General features: G+C 41.3%; 1 pseudogene across 1 annotated transcript in view; it reads right to left on the minus strand.

Annotated features, from left to right (window-relative positions):
• LOC144634032 (uncharacterized) overlaps positions 1 to 15480 on the minus strand; it is a 43644-nt pseudogene that overhangs the window by 26610 nt on the left and 1554 nt on the right. The window contains exons 2-3 of the transcript XR_013567143.1: positions 14451 to 15149; positions 9617 to 12313 (exon numbers count right to left, since the gene is read on the minus strand). The product of XR_013567143.1 is annotated as an uncharacterized LOC144634032 (transcript). The remainder of the gene's footprint in view (positions 1 to 9616; positions 12314 to 14450; positions 15150 to 15480) is intronic.

Raw genomic sequence — 15480 nt, forward strand, 5'->3', positions numbered from 1 at the left:
ATGAGTAAGGTGATCGAAGACAATCGAAGATCGTTGCAAAACAATATCATGCGACCGATTACATGCATTTTCCAAACGCTATCTGACAGCCTTAGAATAACTTCAAAAGAACAGATCAGCACCTGACTTACATTCCACTAACAGCACAAAATGTAACTTAGCAAGCACATGTGGTTTGCATCGTACTTGTTCAAACGTTACGTTTGATCGTTTCTTCAACTGAACTATATACTACTAAATAAATCGCTCCGTCGTTTCTGGACATTTTACATGAATTTGATTGTGTTCAGTAAAGAACCAATCACGCGATTTACTTCGACGGGGTTTGCTAAAATCCGTTCAAACTCAAACGATTGTTCGATTTTGTTTGAAATCTGTTGCCAGGAGCGCTCTGGTTTTGATTTTGCAGACACTTTCTTGTTCACTATTTGTCGACACTACATGCAGGCATGCTTTCGCTTCCTGCTCAAAGTGAATATAAAACCAACGACTAATTTTTAAGGCAGTTTAAAAAGTTCCGAAAAGAAAAGGAACATGACACTATTAAAGAAAGTATTGTAATGTTAGGCTAGCGCCTTAGGGTACCCCCATAGAGAACTATTTAGTCACGTGACACGTTGATGGTGCAATACCATGTGCTGAGTTATAGATTCGAGTTGTTGTGATTAAACAAAGTTATAACGCTGAGTTTATCGGAGAATTTATGGCGTTACATTGGTGACAGCGGTGAAGAAAACCCGAACATTACGGTAACCTGTAATCGATGGAACTATTTGGATGGTTTGTGCGACCGAATTTTGTCGATTTGTGAGGTTCTGCCTCGAGATTTTGCTGGTGTGTTTACTTGTGTGATTTCGTCCATTTGCAATGACGGAAAACTCAATTGTGGATTCAGGAGTCAAAGGTATGAATTGTTCAACGCCAGTTAACCCTTTTAAATCTGGAAACCCGTTTACACCTACGTCCGATTTATCTTTGGATCGATCAGTAAATTTAGAAAGCTCAAGTCGCCGAGTCCACTCTGCAAACCCGTTCGCATCAGAGAACCAGTTGAATAATTCAGGTACTTACTCTTCAAATCCGTTCGCGTCGTCAGAGAGCGAACCGAGTAATAACTCAGCTGATTTGTTTACAAATCGCCGAAAGTTTAGCAAACCTGTAAAGAATCCCGCAGATTATGATGGTACTCAGTCGCTACGAGATTATTTAAAGCACTTTGAGCGTTGTTCTGTTGTTAATGGTTGGAACGAAGATGAAGCTGCTGTATTCCTGGCCGCAAGTCTTCGCGGCGAAGCTCAAAAGGTGCTCAATGGCATGTCTGATAGCGATTGTAGAAATTACGCGAAGATTGTAGACAAGCTGGAACTTCGGTTCGGTGTTGAAAAACAACGCGAGTTGCACCAGGCACGTCTGCACAACCGTCGCCAGCAGGAAAACGAAAGTGTTCAAGCTCTTGCTGCAGATATTCGGAGTATGTCCAGTCTAGCTTACCAGGATTTGTCTCCTGATACCCAAGAGCGATTTGCCGTTCAGCATTTTATTGACGCTATCAAAGATCAAGATGACAGGCTTAGACTACGGAGGGATAAACCAAAAACTATGGACGAAGCCCTGACACTGGCCTGTGAACTGGAAGCATTTCGTCTTTTGGATGGTGATTGGCGAGGAAGCTCTTCAAAGGTTCGCTCAGTGGATGAAGTTGGAAAGAAGCCTGATTTGATGAGAGCCCAGTTGGACATGTTACGCTCTGACATTCAAATGCAACAACAGCGTCAGGAAACACAGCAAGTTGCTCTCCAAGAATTAGTCCAGCAGATTCAGCAACTTTCCCAGACTATGACCCTGAACACCTCTGGAAGCCCAAATGCTTGCACGTTATCCTAATCGAAATGGTCAATGCTGGGATTGCAAAGAATTTGGCCATTACCGTCGTAACTGCCCAAAAAGCAAGTCACAAGATAGAGTCAGTGCAGACTCGGGAAACGCGAGCAGGGTGTCACCCAAGGGCCCGGGGGATGCCTGAATAGGAATGATGTTGGCCCTACACTTGGACATGTGGTCACAGAAGAAGGCATTACTGCAGACCCTGGAAAGGTGGAACAAGTTCGTACGTGGCCCATTCCAGAGAACAGCACAGAGGTCAAAAGTTTCCTTGGACTTGCCTCGTATTACCGCCGGTTCATCCCTAATTTCGCAGCCGTAGCTCAACCACTGCATAAGCTAACAGAAGCGAAGACAGAGTTTGTTTGGACAGGGCAATGTCAGCTGGCCTTCGACAGCCTAAAAGGTTTACTTACGTCCTGTAGAGTCCTGGCCTATCCGACCAGAGAGGGGAAGTTTGTGTTAGACACCGACGCATCGGACCATGGAATTGGTGCAGTGTTATCACAGCTTCAGGACGGGGTGGAGAAACCTATTGCGTTTGCGAGCCGGACATTGTCTAAGTCTGAAAGGAACTATTGTGTGACTCGTCGTGAGCTATTGGCAATTGTTGAGTTTGTAAAGCAACATCGGCATTACTTACAGGGTGCAAGATTCTGCGTAAGAACTGACCATGCCCCTTTGCGTTCCGTCATTGGGGCAAAAGATCCCGAAGGGCAACTGGCACGTTGGATTGAATTCTTAAGTACCTTCGACTTTGATCCAATATCGATCAGAACAGCAACACCAGAATGCTGATGCGCTCTCCCGTCGACCTTGTGATGACCTTTGTAAGTGGTGTGTAGGTTGGAAGTCACAGAAGCAAGTGACTTTTGTTCACGTGGGTGTTCAGACTGATGTGCATGCCCCACACCAGGACAGTGAACAGCCTGCAAACTGTGGGGGTCCTGTTGGTGATCGTTGTGGGACCGTAAAGTTAGAACCAACGTGGACTTCCACCTTCTTGAGGGAGCAGCAGGAAGCAGATTCTGATCTCAAAGTCATTATTGGATGGAAGAAAGCCAGTGAAAGGAAACCATTGTGGGAGGATGTGTCACCTCAGAGTCGTGCGGTAAAGGCCTTGTGGGCACAATGGGACAGGCTGCTCTTCAGAAATGGTGTACTTTGTCGGAAATGGGAAAGTGACGCAGGAGATCAGACGACTAACCAGGTTGTCCTTCCAGAGAGTCTCCGACAGACTGCTTTTGAAGCTCATCATAGTCACACGACAGCTAGTCATCGCGGTGTACGAAAGACCATAGGTGCTCTTCAGTCTCGTTATTATTGGCCAGGACTTACTTCAGCAGTTCACTCACTGGTTACCAGGTGCCATGTCTGTGCTTCAAAGAAAACATGGGGAAAGAAACGTCGTGCTCCGTTGAAACAGTACGTGGTGGGAGCTCCCATGGAACGTATTGCGGTTGACATTCTTGGCCCACTGCCAGAAACTCCACGGAAGAACAAGTTCATACTGGTGGTTAGTGATTATTTCACTAAATGGACTGAAAGCTACCCAATACCAAACCAGGAGGCCACTACTGTTGCTGAGAAGTTAGTGGACGAGTTCATTTGTCGCTTCGGTGTACCCCGTCAACTTCATAGCGACCAAGGGACTAACTTTGAATCGAAGGTGTTTGCTGAAATTTGCAAGCTGTTAGACATTGAGAAGACTCGCACCACTCCACTGCATCCCCAATCTGATGGGCAGGTGGAACGTTTTAACCGGACTCTTGTTGAAATGCTGCGTGGAAAGATTAACGAGGACCAAAAGGACTGGGATCTTCAGCTTCCAGCTTGCATGATGGCATATCGAAGTGCTGTACACGAGTCGACAGGGGTTTCGCCTAATCTGTTAATGCTGGGTCGAGAACTGGAAGTTCCCTTGGATGCCATAACAGAGGCACCTCCTGATGCGTCGCCGCTCAAGATGGACTATGCCCAGGCTGTTCAAAAGAGGTTGGCCAGTGTACATGATTTGGCTAGGCGACATTTGAACAAGGCAGCCATGCACCAGAAGAGGAACTACGACAAACGACTCGCTGGAAGACCATTCAGTACTGGTGATTCTGTTTGGCTGCACAATGTGAAGAGAAAGAGAGGGAGAAACCCTAAACTTGACTGTCCTTGGGAGGGACCTTACCTGGTGATATCAGTGCTATCAGATGTTGTTTACTGAATCCAGAAGAGCAAGAAGGCAAAGCCAAAGGTTGTTCACTCAGACCGATTAAAGCCTTACCTTGGGCCTCCACTGGAGGGATGGATTACAGAAAGGCAGACAGAGTTATCGAATCAGCGAGAGGAGAGTAAAGAGGCATCGGATGTTGATTCTCCGGTTTTTGTCGAAGATAGACAGTCAGCTCCAGTTAGTGATGGAGAGGGAGTTGAGCTTGTTGAAACGGAGTCGACGTTGGGAGGAGAGGAAACTGGTGCTGCTCTGAGACCTGAGAATGACGATGCTACCCCGAGACTTCAGAGTGATTACAATGGGGGTGATAACCGTGACCAGCCTGATGATGTGAGGGAACCCGAACCTCAAGTGGAATTGCCAATGGCTAGTGCAGATAACAGTAATCCAGAGGATTTCAGTCGTCAAACCGTGGAGCCAACCGGACAAGTTGTACCTGAGGCAGATTCCAGTGCTCATGGAAGACCCTCAAGACAGCGGAAGCCACCAAATTGGTACGGGACTTGGGTGGCTGGTTAACTGATTTTTCCAGTGATGTTAACATGAAATGACTAAGAACTGATAGACTTTATGGAACAGATAAAGCAAATTGACAAGTTCAGGTGTTTTAATGTTTGCCTGAGAACTGTGGACATGACATGTTCATGAACAGTCGTTAGAGACTTTTAGTTTGTTGTGTTACATTCAAATTGCTTCAGAACACTCGGAAGTGACTTTCATAGTGGACACGCACTGCGACAGTGCTCATAAAGGGGGGAGTGGTGTAATGTTAGGCTAGCGCCTTAGGCTACCCCCCTAGAGAACTATTTAGTCACGTGACACGTTGATGGTGCAATACCATGTGCTGAGTTGTAGATTCGAGTTGTTGTGATTAAACAAAGTTATAACGCTGAGTTTATCGGAGAATGTATGGCGTTACAGTATGTGATCTCGCCTCTTACACTGTAAATAAAAAAATTGAAATTGTTCAAGGTGAGAAGCAACAATTGAAATCTTATCATAAATGGCTGACTTGGCGCTTTGTAAGTTCAAAACGTCTTCTCTCCGAGATATGTTAATCTTTTGGAATCGTCCGAATCAAGAGACAAATTCTATTCAATCGTAAGATATCAAGAAGAAGTTCAGTGCTAGCACACAGACAAATAGATTCCATACACAACTGATATAAACCTAATTTAAGGTGTGGTAGTCACTAATATATATTCTACTTTCGCTTTCCAAAGTGCATCGATGTTTAACCACTATATATATTGTACTCCGCTTTCAATAATTTTTGTCATTATGCTAAATTTGAATACACAATATATAATTAAACATCTGAGAACGAGTGTAGAGAATACTTTTCAATTTGACATCTCAAGTAAAACGTGGAAAACTTTTCCATATAACAGCGAAACTGTTGAACATTTACTGAGTGTTAAATTAGTTTTTTTTTCTGCTGATGAATGCTGATTTTTGCGCGGAACGCGTTCTGATATTAATCGACCATTAACAAACCTGCGTTATAAATCTTTAATTGAAAATAATTTCACTCTCGTTCAACAGAAGCTTGATGTTGGCGTGAACCACAAGCCTTCATATATTTGGAACATTATTTTGTTTAAGGTGGTTACCATGGATATAGTAGACGCAAGTGTTGAAGGCACAGGTGTAATAACTGATCACATTTGTTACAAAGCCACAAGTGTAATAAGGTTTGGTCACAATTTTTATAAATATTTCAAACATAGGCACAAATGTAGCTAAATATGAACGACACCTGTCATTGAAACTTGTGTTGTCAGTCACCATCGCTTTACATTTACACAATAATTATATTGTACTTTCAACAGCGTGTCACAAATTTCGCGCGAGCTACAACTAATAAGCAATTATTGGATGAGGTTGAGCATGATATCGTAAATTATCAAAACCGAGGTCTGTGTTATCTGCCGAAGCCGAAGGCTGAGGCAGATAACACAGACACGAGGTTTTGATAATTTAGCTATCATGCGAAAACCGAATTCAATAATTGTTTTATTATACGTTTTCAAACAATTTGCCATCACTTTTTCTAGCGCCGGCGAAAAACTTCGTCAGAACATTGGCCAAAGCGGTTTTATCTTGTGGTTCCTCCAGGTTCTTCTCCCTCAAATAATCATTCAGAATTTTTAAACTTGTTCTTGTTGTTCTCTTGGTGTTTTTAGAATCTTTATTCTCGATGAAAACTTTTTCAATTCCTCTTCGGAAACGGAGTCGAATCGCTCAGCCATATTTTTGAAAGTTTGACAGCACTACACGGACGAGGGGCTTCGAAACTATGCGGACTTTGAACTCGACATGATAACCCAATATCTGCTGCAGATATTGGGTTATCATGTCGAGTTCACATGCTACTGTATATTGACTGAATGCTCTCGACCAATCACATGTTTCAAAGTAATTCTGATGTATAATAATGGGTATTATTATACATTGTAGTCACTAGCTGTCTTCTCATTGGCTAAGAGCCTTCAGCTAATTCTGGGAATCTGCGCAACCTACAGATAAGTGAATAATCTGCTGCAGATTATTCACTTATCTGTAGGTTGCGCGCGCAATGCATGATTTCCAAGAGCAATGTGTCAGGCATCTGGCGACGAATGAAATTCATAGGTTGTCGATTCACTTCTTCAAACGAGAAATAGTTTGACCAAAGTTTAAAAATTGCTGGACAATAAAGTCTCGGAAAACACAAAATTACTAACAAAAATTGGGAAGGAACTATTCCACGATTTAGTAGGACGATTACTTACTTTTCCTGAAAAACAATGTATAATAAAACAATTATTAGATTCGGTTTATGTGATATTCGGAATAATCAAGGTCTCGGTAAGTGTTATCAGCCGAAGCCGAAGGCTTCGGCTGATAACACTTACCATTCCGGATATCACAAAAACCTCCTCCAATAATTGTTTATAATGTGTCGCGGGAACCGTTCATGTATGACACCTTGCTTCGCCTCGTGATTTGTTTACAGTACTGCATTCTTGAAAGAGACGTATTGCTCATTTGTTCGATCTGTTTGATCGTGGAATCAATTGCTTTTTACTCCAATTTGTCCCCAGAATTTGTCTCTCAGTTAAAGACATGTATTTGGGCTGGACTTAGTGTCCCTCCGACCACGGAAAGTTCCGTTCAGTTGTTCTCTCGTTTGTAGCGATTTTTATTAGTCAAGTTGTCGGTAGCTGCGATGCAGGTATATGTTTAGCAAACTTACTTTCAGTTGATATAATGCTTAACCGCAACAAATTAGTTGGATACTATTGTTTCAATCAAAAGATCAGACTTGACCCTTCTACTAGGTAAATTTTTCAATGACAAAAACAAATTCTCCTTACTGGTCTCACACCTATCTCGTAGTACAAGTTGGGAGAATTTGTCTAAATATCCGCCACTACAGTACAGTTTATTTGAGAACTGCCATATATTTTTTTTTACTTTAATGCTTCAGAAGACTAACACTACAGTACATTGCATTTTTATAACCCTACATACATTACATTACACAGTACATTATATTACACAAACATACCACATTACTTACGTTATACGTTACAAAAGTAATTACGGTACATGTTAAACACCAAATCTCCAAAAAAACTTCATAATTCCTCGCGAAGCGAGGCCGAAGGCCGAGCGTAGCGGGGTGTATAATTTGATCCCTCAAAGGGCTCAGGCGGGATGAAATCTCGTGTGGAGTTTACGGTCTATATATATATATATATATATATATATATATATATATATATATATATATATATTTGTGAGCTTGGTGTCTGGCGGAAATGACGTCACGCGGCCGCGCGCTGGTGGCCTAATGGTGTGAGGCGTCGAACTTGAAATCAGATCTTCTGGACTGAGGGCGGGGGTTCGAATCCGGCTAGGGGTTTTTTTTTTCTTTTTTTTTGTGGGTTCGAATACTGAGCCTTTCATTTTTATCGTTTTTCTTTTCGGATTAAAATAACACTGATTTCCACATAATACTCCCTCATTCCGCCTATTCAGGCTATAAACCTTTCATCGCCATCAGGGGCGCGCGGGCGGAGGGTTCGAATCCTCCTGCCGTTCGTTCTTCTTTTTTTACTGCAGTCAAATAAATGTCCAAAATGCGACTATCCAATAATTTGTCGATGATTTTGAAAATAGCCTGCGATTCCCAACGCTTTATACCTCTTTACGAACCAGAAAGAGCCGCCATCTTCAAAGCGGAGTAGACCCTGGGAACGAGGGTGTCGCGGCCATGCCCGTTACTAGGCAACAAAAACAAATCACCGGTTAAAATAATCCACTCCTTATTTATAACACCCCCCCCCCTCCCCAACCCAGAGCTTCGCGAGGCCCTGCGAGTCACGTATTACTAGTCTTATACATTATATTACAGAGAGTTGATAATTGGCTTCCACATTTCAACGTGAGTTTTCAGATTGTTATTTTTTAGGGCAATTGATCGCTCAATTGATTCAATGTATTTTATTTTTATGATAACATGTGGCAAAAGGGGTAGAATATTCTTGAGCCGGTTCACAATCACAATCTTTAGTTAACGTGGTCTGCACGCTTAGCTAAAAAAGCTAGTTTTCAGATGCGCCACGAAATAAAAATACAAAATAGAGAAAAAAAACTTCTTGGAAGTGTATGTTTACCAATAATAATAATATGATTTAGAAGGGTCCAATTAAGATTTTTTTGAGCTAGGCCGAAAATGATATCGCAATCATTTAAAAAATCAATATTTATGATCGCTAATGATAAAACAAAGTGACTGTTCGAGCGGTCCACAGATCTGATAAGTTTCAGACAGTGTGAAACAACATTCTTTTAAAAGAATGATTAAGGACTTTCAACTAAACATGCCACAGAAGTAGCAAACATAATGGCATTAATATTTCTACTGAAAGTCTGAAACAGCTCTAAAGAAAGTAAAATACTTATTAACTAAACAGACTGAAGGCTAACTTTAAGCGATCAGTCAACGGGAGTCGTGTTTTGCCTAACAGACATTTATTCAACAAGCAAGTCGGTCAGGTGCGTTCAATATCTCATTTGACCTTTTCATAATAATTTTCAAGCTTCCAGCGTTTATATCAACATTTTCGCGTTTTTCAAAATTTTTCGCGTTTTTGAACTTTTTTGGCGCTTTTAATTTTCAAGATTTTTCGACATCTTTCAAGATTTCTCACTCGAGCTCTTTTCTAGATTTCTCGCGTTTTTCAAGATTTCTTGCCTCTTTTTCAAGATTTCATGTTTTTTTTTTTCAAGATTTAAAGGTTTTTTTTCAAGATTTCATGTCACTTTTCAAGATATTTTAAACGCATGATACTCATCGTACACCGTATAAAAAGAGAAAAAAAATCTACACACTACATTTCTGTTCTGTCTTATCTAAATCACTATAAAATTATAAATTTTAGTACATTAGTAAACTTACTAGACATACACCTCTGCCTCAAAATCAATTTTCTCAACATTGAATCCCTTTTCTACCTGTACCATTACCATCCATAATTCAAGATCTGGTTTTACACTTTTAAGATTTTTTAGAATCTTCTTGCCGGCATTGGTGATCTGACTATAAGTCAGATGTAGTGATGTTACTTGACAGGTTAATGATTGTAACGCTTGAGATAGACTGGCAGCACTGGCATCGGTGATCTGATTACAACTCAGTTCTAGCGAGGTTACTCGACAGGCTGATGATTGTAACGCTTGAGATAGACTGACAACAGCGGCATCGGTGATCTGATTACAACCCAGTTCTAGCGAGGTTACTTGACAGGCTGATGATTGTAACGCTTGAGATAGACTGACAACACCGGCATCGGTTATCTGATTACCACTCAAATACAGTGAAGTTACTTGACAGGCTGATGATTGTAACGCTTGGGATAGACTGACAACACCGGAATCGGTAATCTGAGTACTATGCAGATCTAGTGAAGTTACTTGACAGGCTGATGATTGTAACGCTTGGGATAGACTGACAACACCGGAATCGGTAATCTGAGTACTACGCAGATCTAGTGAGGTTACTTGACAGGCTGATGATTGCAACGCTTGACACAGACTGTCTACACCGGCATCTGTGATCTCATTCTATTGATGTTACTTGACAGACTGATGATTGTAACGCTTGAGATAGACTGACAACACCGGCATCTGTGATTCCATTAACGCTCAGATTTAGTGAGGTTATTCGACAGGCTGATGACTGTAACGCTTGAGATAGACTGACAGCACCGGAATCGGTGATCCCATTAAGACTCAGATTTAGTGAGGTTACTTGACAGGCTGATGATTGTAACGCTTGAGATAGACTGTCAGCACCGACATCGGTGATGTGATTTATACTCAGAATAAGTTCAGTTAATTTACTTGAAACTAGTCCTCTAATGCAATCAACACATTCTCCATTTAATTGACAAAAAGACAGGTCCAGTTCGGTAACGGCACAGAAGTCTTTCTCCAACGAATTGCAGATTCGTCTTACTCCAGACTTTGTCAGATTTGAAAGGCCGATTTTCAACCCGTTAATAATAAATGGCTGATCAGAAAATGTTTGATGTCTTGTATCGGCTTCTTCGTCATTCAATGAGGTGAAGGCATCTAACAGAAATGATACGGCAATACAGTCCACATCAGTTAAGTTAACAAATTCGATTTTTCCTTTGCCATTAGAGTATCGGCGGCGATGTTTCTTTATGATATTTTTAGCGAATTTTTTGTCTTCATACTCAGTAAGACACTTCGCTCTAAGAAGGACTTCTTCCCTTTTGTCTGACGATGACAGTGCTTCAAGTAATTTCTTCATGAGTCCGTTGTCTTTTTCCTTCGATAGAATACCAGACATGAATTGCATGACCAGTGGGGATACACTTTGTGTGGAGGGTATCTTTTTTCTCTTCACAAACCAACGAGCGGCCAAATACTCCTGAAGTGTAAGGTGACTGAAACAAAAATGTTTCGACACTTGAGAAAAAGATTTCCTGAAAGGAGGACCACAATGAAGAAGACCGCTTGCTCTCAGGCTTTCAACTTCTTTTATACTGAACTTTTTCATGTCTTCTTTAACAAAAAGAAACTTTTTCTCTAGAAGCAGTTGAGCCGCTAGCTCAGAAAGTTTGTTAAGTGTAACATCGGAAGGAATTTTCTTTTTATTATGGTCCAGTAAGAATCTGTTTACAACTTCAAAATAGAGGTCACTTGTCTTGACGGGAAGGGCATCGGTGCACATTGATTCCGTAAGCATATACTCCATGTAGGAACACATCAGAAAACAGAGCACGGGAATATGCGCAAAGCTAACGAGCTCCTCATTTTTCGTGATGTGATCAAGTACAGCGCTTTTCATGCTTTCGTTTTCTTTGAAATACTTCCCAATGTACTCTTTGACCTGTTGTTCGGAAAATCCTGTAATTTCTACATATCGATCAAAGTGAATTCTGTTCATCTTATCAGATTCATCGGGTCTTGACGTTGTCATGACAACTGAGCCTCTCAAAATCTTGCCTTTAATTAACTTGGCACAAAGTGCGGCTACTGGCATTTTCTCTTGCGCGTTATTCGGATACTGTTCATCCAAATCACTTACGATGTAATCTTGTTGTGAACTCTCGTCAAACCCATCAATGACAATCAAAACCTCATCAGAATGATTAAAGATGTATTCAAACAAAGATTCATCAATGTTTGAGCGTTCATCCAGCACCGAAGAACGGTTCAAGAGTTCTCTCAGAGTGAAAAGATCATCTCCAAGTAAATTCAACTGACGGAAAGTCAGCAAGTATGCAAACTTAAAATCAGGGGTTTCTGCATTTGTTTGTGTCTGAATTAGTTTGTCGTCAGCCCAATCTCGCAGCAACTTTTGAGAAAACAGTGTTTTCCCAATGCCAGCTTTTCCAGTGAGAAGAATTGATTTGGGACTCTCTTGCCGATCTGTAGCAGGTAGGAAAATTTCTTGACAGTGCTTGACTCGATTACTTTCACTCACTTCACCGTACTGACGAAGGCGTTCCTCTCTCCTCATATCAAGGTCGGACGCAACAGGCTTTCTTCCACGTTGTATGAGAAGATCAGTGAAAATGTCATCTGTTTTCAAACCAGAAACTGTAGGAGAGGACATTAATTTGGTCTGGAACTCCGTGTGACTTTTGATTGATGCCTTTAGCGCGCTTGTGTAGGCAGTTACAGCTAAAAGGTAACACAGAAAACAGCATTTACAAAGTTAAAGTGATAATACATGATAACTAACTTTTTGTTAGATTTGTACTTTTTCAATAGGAAAGGGTGATGAGATGGTATGTATTTAAATTAGCAATTAATTTAGTTGATGTGATAAAGTTGACATAGGACAAACATATAGGGCAGTTATTTTAATGGGGTGGCGAGGGAAGGCTAGAAGGATTTGGTGGACATTCCCTGCAATATATAAGGGACGGACCATTACAAAAATGATAAGTGATGGGTGGATAAAATAGAAAAGAAATTCATGCAAGGGAAAATGCCAAAAAAAAATTCGTGCAAAGGGGAAGGCAAAGAAAAAAAAAATCATACAGAAGGAAAGTTCCTATAAATCATTAAACACCTGTCATGTTACACTTGATGAGATCAACGTTTTCGACGAAATATACCCCTACAGACTAGAATCTCCAGCGTTCAACTTCTAGTTTCATCAAAGCACATTACATTCAGCCTGGCCTCCCGACAAGCAAAACTTTTCTTTCCATACGCCGGTGGTTATAGAAATTCACTTTCAAGTCTTGCCTTCTGGCTATTGTACGGCCCGCTAGGAATCATTTGCGGCCCGCAAAGCGCGTGTTTTCAAGAGGGCGGTTTTCAATTTGGCCGCGTGCATTGATAATACTATGGTAACAGTACATGGCATTCTTAATATTTAAAAAAAAAAAAAAAAAAATATTGATCAAAGATGGTCTCTAAGGGACTGGTTAATAAGAGGGGGGCGGTCATGTAAATTTGATCTGCACATAGGGGTGGGACATCTTAGTACTGGTATTTATCAGTACAAATTGATAAATTTCTTGACGCGAGCAGTTTTTTATATTTCTAGAGATTTTAGAAGGCTCAAATATAAAAATTTCCCAGGGGAGCATGGACCCCGGACCACCTAAGATGGCTTGTGATCATAACATCGGTTTTGGTGGCCTCTTCCCAGCCGCCCCTTTTGCAATTGCTCCAGTCCACCCCGAGTATGTATTGACCAGCCCCTAAAGGATTAAATCAATGAATAACAACTTTTGATGGAAATATTTAAACTATTTAGCAAATAAATGAAGAAGCGTCAAAGTCAAAGAGGGAAGGGGGAGGGGTTCATTTATTTTCACTTTATCCAAGTCACCATTCCGTAAACAAAGCAACATCTGTCAAAAGCATGGTATAAAAAAAGAACACGACTAAATAAATCGAGCAGAGGGTTACACCTGCAAAAAACATTCCTGCACAAGCAATGGGCTTAAAAAAAATCATGCAAGCCGAGAATCCTCCGCCCGCCCCCCACCCCCATCACTTTTCTAATGGTCCGTCCTTAATGATCCCCCTCTTTTAATCAGAGTATTAGTCATTCACTAAAAGCACCACCCAATAAAGAGCTATGAATACCTCTATTCACCAAAGGAAGATCGTCAGTGGACATTCGACTGTATTTGCAACCAATTAGTTGGTGGGGTTTAGTTGATACTGTTTTTTATACCATGCCATAGAAAATACAGCCAATCAGAATACAGGAAAGCCGTTGTATATTCGACGGTATTCAACCCAACCCTCTCATCGTGCGCTGCGATTATATTCTCGACGAAATTTAGTAAGCGTATTTTCTATGGCATGGTATAAAAAAGTTACACAACACTTTTTTGTGGTATACTATGGAATATCCCACTTGTCACTTGTATTTTCTTGGTATACACACTCGCCTAAAGGCTCGTGTGTTTACCTAGAAAATGCAAGTGACTCGTGGGATATTCCATAGTATACCACTCGAAAGCGTTGCATAACTAGTATGTACGTTATATAAGAGGGGTGTCTGGGGGCATGCCACCGCCTCTCCACTTCCCCTTTTCCCAAACCAGAAAATTTTGACCTTCATTGTTCTCCTGCCTCAAAATGTAAAAAAACATATAGAGACTGAAAACTTCTTCCCCGGAGCCCTAGGTGTTCTTTCACTTTTATATTTATTAGCCTTCAGGTTTCAATTCTTGGTGCTAATCAGTTGGATTGGGGTCTCTGGGAAACGCGACCAGTTAGACGCCGTGCAAATTCTCCTTTTGTTCATGCGCAATACAATCATAGGTAGGCAGTGCGTAATACTTCTTACCTTCAACACCTGTTTTGCTTTCAGGAGTAACGATTGATTCTCTCAATGCATCCAACTTTTGTTCGATTTCATCAAGTCTTTCCTTAATGCTGACCTCATCTTTTACCCACTGTTTAAGAAGCTCTTGGTAATGCTCCTCAAAATCAGGGTCCATGCATTCATTCTTCAGATCATCAATAGCATCTTGATAACATGCTCCTCCCAGTCTCACCAATGCATCTTGGATGTCCTGCCAGTATTGATTGAATGTTGCGTCATCAACTGAGGCTTCGCTGGCATGACCGTAAACTGTGTTTCTGTAGCACTTGATGCGAACGATATCAGCTTCTAAAGTTAAATCTGTCGCTGCCGGAAGATTATTCCAACCAGTAACTGGAGGAGCAAGACCACAGATGTTCCGTAACAGGACCATGAGAAGAGTAATGTCAAAGTTCCTTGATGAAACTGAAGATTTGATGGCAGGATACAGTTTACCCCATTGTAAAGGATTCAACACTTTTTTCTTAAGCGATAACAACAGAGCATGAACTGGGGGACTTGACAAAACGGTGTCCAGACTTCCTGGTGGACGCTTCTTGTCAAATGTCTCTCTCAGGACACTTGCACCCACATCTACCAGAAGCCGACACAACCGGGCATAGTTGGTCGTTTCTTTGGTGGAATGAAATGTTGGAGCTGCGGCGGAAGTCATAACGATTCCTGAAAACACAAATGTATTTTCGGGTGTGAGCAGAAAATGAAAATGGTAATTTCCTCGCTCGCTCGTGTGCTTGCCTTCTCGTCAGAGCCCGAGAAACATATAAACGGATTACAGAATAAACACAGACGATCACTTTCGAAGGCATGAAGTTTTATATATTCATTCTCAACAAAACGTTTTTCATTCGATCAGCAATCAATCAATCCAACGCAATCGAACGAATAGTGTTAAAAATGAGCTAGCGCTCGCTGCGAGATATTTACTCGGCAGTTTATTTTACAAACCGTGAACGTGCGTTCCGTTGTAGCAAAGGTTGATCATTTCTTTTAA

Source organism: Oculina patagonica, chromosome 12 (genome assembly GCF_052425735.1).
Source record: "Oculina patagonica isolate OP01 chromosome 12, crgOcupat, whole genome shotgun sequence".
Lineage (NCBI taxonomy): Eukaryota > Metazoa > Cnidaria > Anthozoa > Scleractinia > Oculinidae > Oculina > Oculina patagonica.